This window comes from Triticum aestivum, chromosome 5A, assembly GCF_018294505.1.
Source record: "Triticum aestivum cultivar Chinese Spring chromosome 5A, IWGSC CS RefSeq v2.1, whole genome shotgun sequence".
Lineage (NCBI taxonomy): Eukaryota > Viridiplantae > Streptophyta > Magnoliopsida > Poales > Poaceae > Triticum > Triticum aestivum.
Window position 1 is genome coordinate 584,756,274 of NC_057806.1, and position 6,330 is coordinate 584,762,603.

Here is a 6,330-nt window from a genome sequence, read left to right on the forward strand (position 1 = left end):
CAGCCTCTGCATAACTAGAATGCACACAGCCGACCCAACACATGCGAAAACACACCAACAACTAGCAAAGTCATAAGACCAAAAGCTACGTCAAGGTGTGAAAAAAAGAAAAACAAAGTGATCAGATCAGCGATCGACAAACTACAACTGAGACTATATCCGCACCAACCATTGACATCACATGGAGGACGAGGATCTTCAACAGCAACGCCTTCAGGAAGGAAGCGGCACTCAAGCGCCGCCATCGCCGGATCCAACCACAAAGGCCGGAATCAAAATTTTCACCCTGAAAAAATAGTCTGAACATATCCGAGCAATGCCTCCAACAAGGTAACGACATAAAAAATATCACCATTGCCAGGTATGACCACTCGAGTCTGACCTAGGCTTTCGCCCCGGAGCTTGAGACCAGGTGCTCGCAGCACAAAGGCCGGAATCGATCTGCTTTGAAATTGTTTCTTCCTCGTCGCGTTTCCCCATTGGTGAGAATAATTTTGCTCCTGTTCTCAGGATGGCTTCTTTGTGAACCTCATCAGTTTTCTACCGTAAAAAGGAAGCCGTGGGCCTGTCGCCTTCGTCGTCTGTACGTTGTTTTCCGTATCCACGCTCTCAACACACGTGCAGAAACATGAGAGGGTGATAGTGTGGCGCTCACCAGTGGAGAATTTCGCTCAGATATAATGGAAGAAAGCTTGTCATCCCGTGGAGAACGTGTGAGTCGCCCGAAGATTTGTGTCCACTGCAAGTTTGTCTGATAGACGTACGTCCCAAATACAAAAGCTGTGGCGTGCATCTTAGCTTGACACTTGTTGGCTACCAAGCTAACTACTTTTCCGAGAGATGCCGATCTACGACATACGTAGCTTCCTTTCTTGTCGTCCCGGAAAAAGTGCACACTGCACAGACGTACGTACGTATACACAAAAGCTAGCTTTTTGATGGATGGCTCTATACCAAACACGACGTCCAAGTTCCAAGATGCTCGAGTTGCTTTATATTAGACGATGATATGTACACGCACACGTAGACGGCGCAGATCGATCGAGCACAATCATGACACACTGCACAATTTGTGGACTAAACAAAAAAGGCCGAATTCCAGATCGATCAATATATTCTTCCTTCAGACCAAAGTAATCAATCATGGATCGATCTCCACTCCACCGAGTCATGCATGCTTTGCTCGATCAACAACACCTCCAGTCAAAAGGACGAGCTCAGGCGCTTGCCTCAGAGACAACGACACTTCAAAAATCTCAATTATGGTAGTATCACCGGACTACACTACACTTTGAAAAATGCCAGAAGCTTCCCAAGATGATCAACCGGACCGGGAAAAAAAATTATGCACGACGATCGAGTCGGACGACGGCCAGTTCCAAACAGCCTGGGAGGGAGAAAATAAAGAAAGTGAACGTAGAGAAATCGTGCCAGAGGAAACAAAAACCTACGGTTCGGCGGATCGAGCTCCGACGGCGACCGGGGTACTGCTCGTACAACGAGCACCAGTCGCTCGCTCGATCGTTTGCTGTTGATATGAAGCGTCACGTTTTTTTTCTGTTCAGGTTCTGCGTCTATCTGAAATCGTCAATCCGATGAGACACGACGTGACTGTGGCAGAAACAAACTAACATTGTGAGGTTCTGGAGCCTCGCTGCATCACCGACGCCTCGATTTGCAAGACGACATACAAATCATGATCGAAATGACATATTTTTGACGTGTTCAAAAAAAAGAAATGATAATATTTCACACATTTTGAAAAAAAGGGGGCTTCAATCTGCTTCTTCCTCAGTCTTTTGCCACCAGGAAACTAAGCTGGAGGATATTTCTACTTTTAAAGCAATCTATTTCCTTCCTTTAGCCTCTAGATCCTTCCATTTTCTTCCTTCTTTAGGAGCTTCTGGTGGGATCCTCACAGCGTGGGACGAGGTAGCCTTGGAGTGCACCAATGTTCAGCTTGATCGCTTTGCCATCACCTGTTGGTTTTCCTTCCGTGCAAATGGTATGTCCTTTGCAGTTACGAACGTGTATGGCCCTTGCGACCACGCTAGAAAATCTGAATTTCTAGATTCTCTCATCCCTCTCTCAAATCTTATTAATTGCCCGTGGACAATTATGGGAGACTTTAATCTTATCTTGAGACCCTCTGACAAATCAACGTCAAATTTCAACGCTAATGAAGCCCAAAAATTCTCATCCGCGATCAACTCTCTCAATCTTCAGGAAATCCCTCTTTTGGGTAGGCTATTTACTTGGTCTAATCAACAAGATAACCCGACTCTCGTTCGGTTGGACAGAGCTTTTGTTAATTTAGATTGGACCTTTTTGTTTTGCGAACTAATTTAGATTGGACCTTGATGTTCCCTGACTCAACTCTTTCGTCCCTCGTGCTCACTACCTCCGACCACGTTCCTATTTTACTAGAAGCCTCCACTAATATTCCCAAGCCCTCGATTTTCTGGCTCAACAATTGTTTGCTGACAAATTAGTCCTTCCTTCAGCAAATCGCTTCAAATTGGGCAAGTGTTGGGCCCAACCACCGCTCCTTGGGATCCTCGGGCCGCCTTTGCCTGAAGCTTAAAGGCACTCGCAATATGGCTAAGAAGTGGGCTGCTAACGCAAAAGCTCCTAGGCGGATGGCTACAAATTGTACGACGACTATTTCTGTTCTGGACAAACTAGAAGAAGTTCGACCGCTCTCTTCTCTCGAGCTTACTCTGCGTATTGCGGTAAAAGTTGCCCTGCACCGCCATAACAAACTCCTTGCAGCCTACTGGCGCCAACGGGCAAAAATTAGGGACTGTACTCTCGGTGACGAAAATTCTGCTTATATGCATGTGTGTGCCTCTGTTCCATTTCGAAAGAATCAAATTCCCCTTCTACATGTAAACGGGACGGACGTGACTTCACATAGTATTGCTGAAAATTTCACCTACGCTGCGGATATCGTCCAAACTTGCTTCAAACGTAAAAGATCGGCTATAGTTCTCAAACTAGACTTTCGAAAGGCTTTTGCCTCCGTGTCTTGGACAGCCTCTTCTTCCATTCTGAGAGCTAAGGGTTTCCCTTCGACCTGGTGCGATTGGATCAATAATCCCAATGTGACCAACCAGTCCGCTGTGCTTCTTAATGGTAAGCCGGGGCCACGGATCAATTGCAAACAGGGGCTTCGCCAAGGGGATCCGATATCCCCATACCTTTTCATTATTGTTGCCGGCATCCTTCAGCGTCTAATCATACAAGCTTCCTCCAATGGCCGACTCTCTCACCCGATCGACCCCTCCATTGCTTGCCCTGTGCTCCAATATGCGGACGACACCCTCATCATCCTTCAAGCAGAACATGACCAACTACAAACACTCAAATCTATCCTTCTTAAATTCTCGGCGGCCATTGGCTTACACATTAATTTTCACAAAAGCACTTTTGCTCCTATTCATGTCGAACCTAGACTCGCTGTCCAGCTTGCCGATATTTTGGGGTGCAAAGTGGCATCCTTCCCTCAATCTTACCTCAGTCTACCTTTGTGTGACGCCCCCGATTTGACCGTACACTAATCATACACGCAAACGTGTACGATCAAGATCAGGGACTCACGGGAAGATATCACAACACAACTCTACAAATAAAATAAGTCATACAAGCATCATATTACAAGCCAGGGGCCTCGAGGGCTCGAATACAAGAGCTCGATCATAGACGAGTCAGCGGAAGCAACAATATCTGAGTACAGACATAAGTTAACAAGTTTGCCTTAACAAGGCTAGCACAAACTGGGATACAGATCGAAAGAGGCGCAGGCCTCCTGCCTGGGATCCTCCTAAACTACTCTTGTTCGTCGTCAGCGGGCAGCATGTAGTAGTAGGCACCTCCGGTGTAGTAGGAGTCGTCGTCGAAGGTGGCGTCTGGCTCCTGGGCTCCAACATCTGGTTGCGACAACCAGGTAGAAGGGATAGGGGGAAAAGAGGGAGAAAGCAACTGTGAGTACTCATCCAAAGTACTCGCAAGCAAGGAGCTATACTACATATGTATGCATTGGTATCAACTGGAATAAGGCTATTCTATGTGGACTGAACTACAGAAAGCCGGGATAAGGGGGGATAGCTAGTCCTTTCGAAGACTACGCTTCTGGCAGCCTCCGTCTTGCAGCATGTAGAAGAGAGTAGACTGAAGTCCTCCAAGTAGCATCACATAGCATAATCCTAACCGATGATCCTCCCCTCGTCGCCCTGTGAGAGAGCGACCACCGGTTGTATCTGGCACTTGGAAGGGTGTGTTTTATTAAGTATCCAGTTCTAGTTGTCATAAGGTCAAGGTACAACTCCAAGTCGTCCTGTTACCGAAGATCACGGCTATTCGAATAGATTAACTTCCCTGCAGGGGTGCGCCACATAACCCAACACGCTCGATCCCATTTGGCCGGACACACTTTCCTGGGTCATGCCCGGCCTCGGAAGATCAACACGTCGCAGCCCTACCTAGGCACAACAGAGAGGTCAGCACGCCGGTCTAAATCCTATGGCGCAGGGGTCTGGGCCCATCGCCCATTGCACACCTGCATGTTGCGTACGCGGCCGGAAGCAGAACTAGCCCCCTTAATACAAGAGCAGGCTTACGGTCCAATCCGGCGTGCGCCACTCAATCGCTGACGTCACGAAGGCTTCGGCTGATACCACGACATCGAGTGCCCATAACTGTCCCCGCGTAGATGGTTAGTGCGTATAGGCCAGTGGCCAGACTCAGATCAAATACCAAGATCTCGTTAAGCGTGTTATTTTGAAATAACCGCGAACGCAGATCAGGGCTAGGCCCACCTCTCTCCTAGGTGGTCTCTACCTGCCCTGTCGCTTCGCCACAAAGATCCACACAGAGGGCCATTGGGACAAAGGTCCTTTCAGCCCCCAATCCGTGAATCACTCGCGGGTGCTCCACAAGCCGACCCGTCTTTAGTCACCACAAGTATCCTGTATAAAGTATATAGTATATACCCGTGATCACCTCCCGAGTGATCACGGCCCGATAATATAGCATGGCAGACGGACAAGAATGTATGGCCACTGATGATAAACTAGCATCCTATACTAAGCATTAGGATTGCAGATAAAGGTATCAACAGTAGTGGCAAGGACAGGCTATGCATCAGAATAGAATTAACGGAAAGCAGTAACATGCTACACTACTCTAATGCAAGCAGTATAGAGAGTAGAGTAGGTGATATCTAGTGATCAAGGGGGGGGGGGCTTGCCTGATTGCTCTGGCAAGAGAGAGGGGTCGTCAACACCGTAGTCGAACTGGGGGTCGCCGGTAGTCTCTGGGTCTACCGGAAAGAAGTAACGGAGGGGGAACACAATAAATAACAGAGCAATTAAAGCATCACAAAGCGTAACATGGCAATACGTGGTGCTAGGTGTGCCCTAACGCGGCAGTAGGTGGTACCGCTTAAGGGGGAAAACATCCAAGAAAATATCTCTGGTGTTTCGCGTTTTCGGGCAAGGGGGCCGGAGGGGAAAAGTTGCGAGTTTGATATGTTAGGAGTGTGTGGCGGACGAACGGGCCGCGTATCCGGGTTCGTCCCGTCGTTCTGAGCAACTTTCATGTACAAAGTTTTTCCATCCGAACTACGGTTTATTTTATATTAATTTTAAAAGATTTAGATTAATTTTAGCATTTATTTAATTAACTTAGTACAACATTATCCAAACAGTGCATGCTGACGTCAACATGACGTCAGCATGACGTCAGCAGTTAACAGAGGTGTTGACTGGGTCGCTGACGTGTGGGTCCCACTGGTCATTGACAAACTAACTAACTATCAGATTAACTACATTAATTAGTTAATTAGATTAACTAACAGAGGTTAATTAGGTTAATTATTTGTCCTAATTAGTTATTTAATTGATTAATTATTATTATTATTTTAAATTCTTTTTTTATATCCCTTTTTTTAATGTTCCAGGGCGGTGGGGCCCGTGTGTAAGTGGCCCAGGGGGGTTTTGCGAGCGTTGTGCGAAACAGGCAGCGGGCGCCTGGGCATGACCGAACCCGACAGAGCGCTACGGGGCGCCGGGGCCACGGCGCTATCCAGGCGGCCACCACGGCGAGAGACGGCGTAGGGACGCGGGGCGGCGGTGGTCGGCGGGCAGCTGCATCAGGGTGAAGCGGCGGGGTGGAGCCGACGGTGAGAGGGGGCCAGCAGCGGGCGCGTCCGAATGAGGTGGGGCGCGGGCGCGGGCGCAGGCAGGGGGCACGGGCGCGGCCAGGCCGGCCGACGCGCGTGCGGGCGTCGGTGAGCGAGGACGGCCGGCGTAGGGGAGGAGGCGACGACGT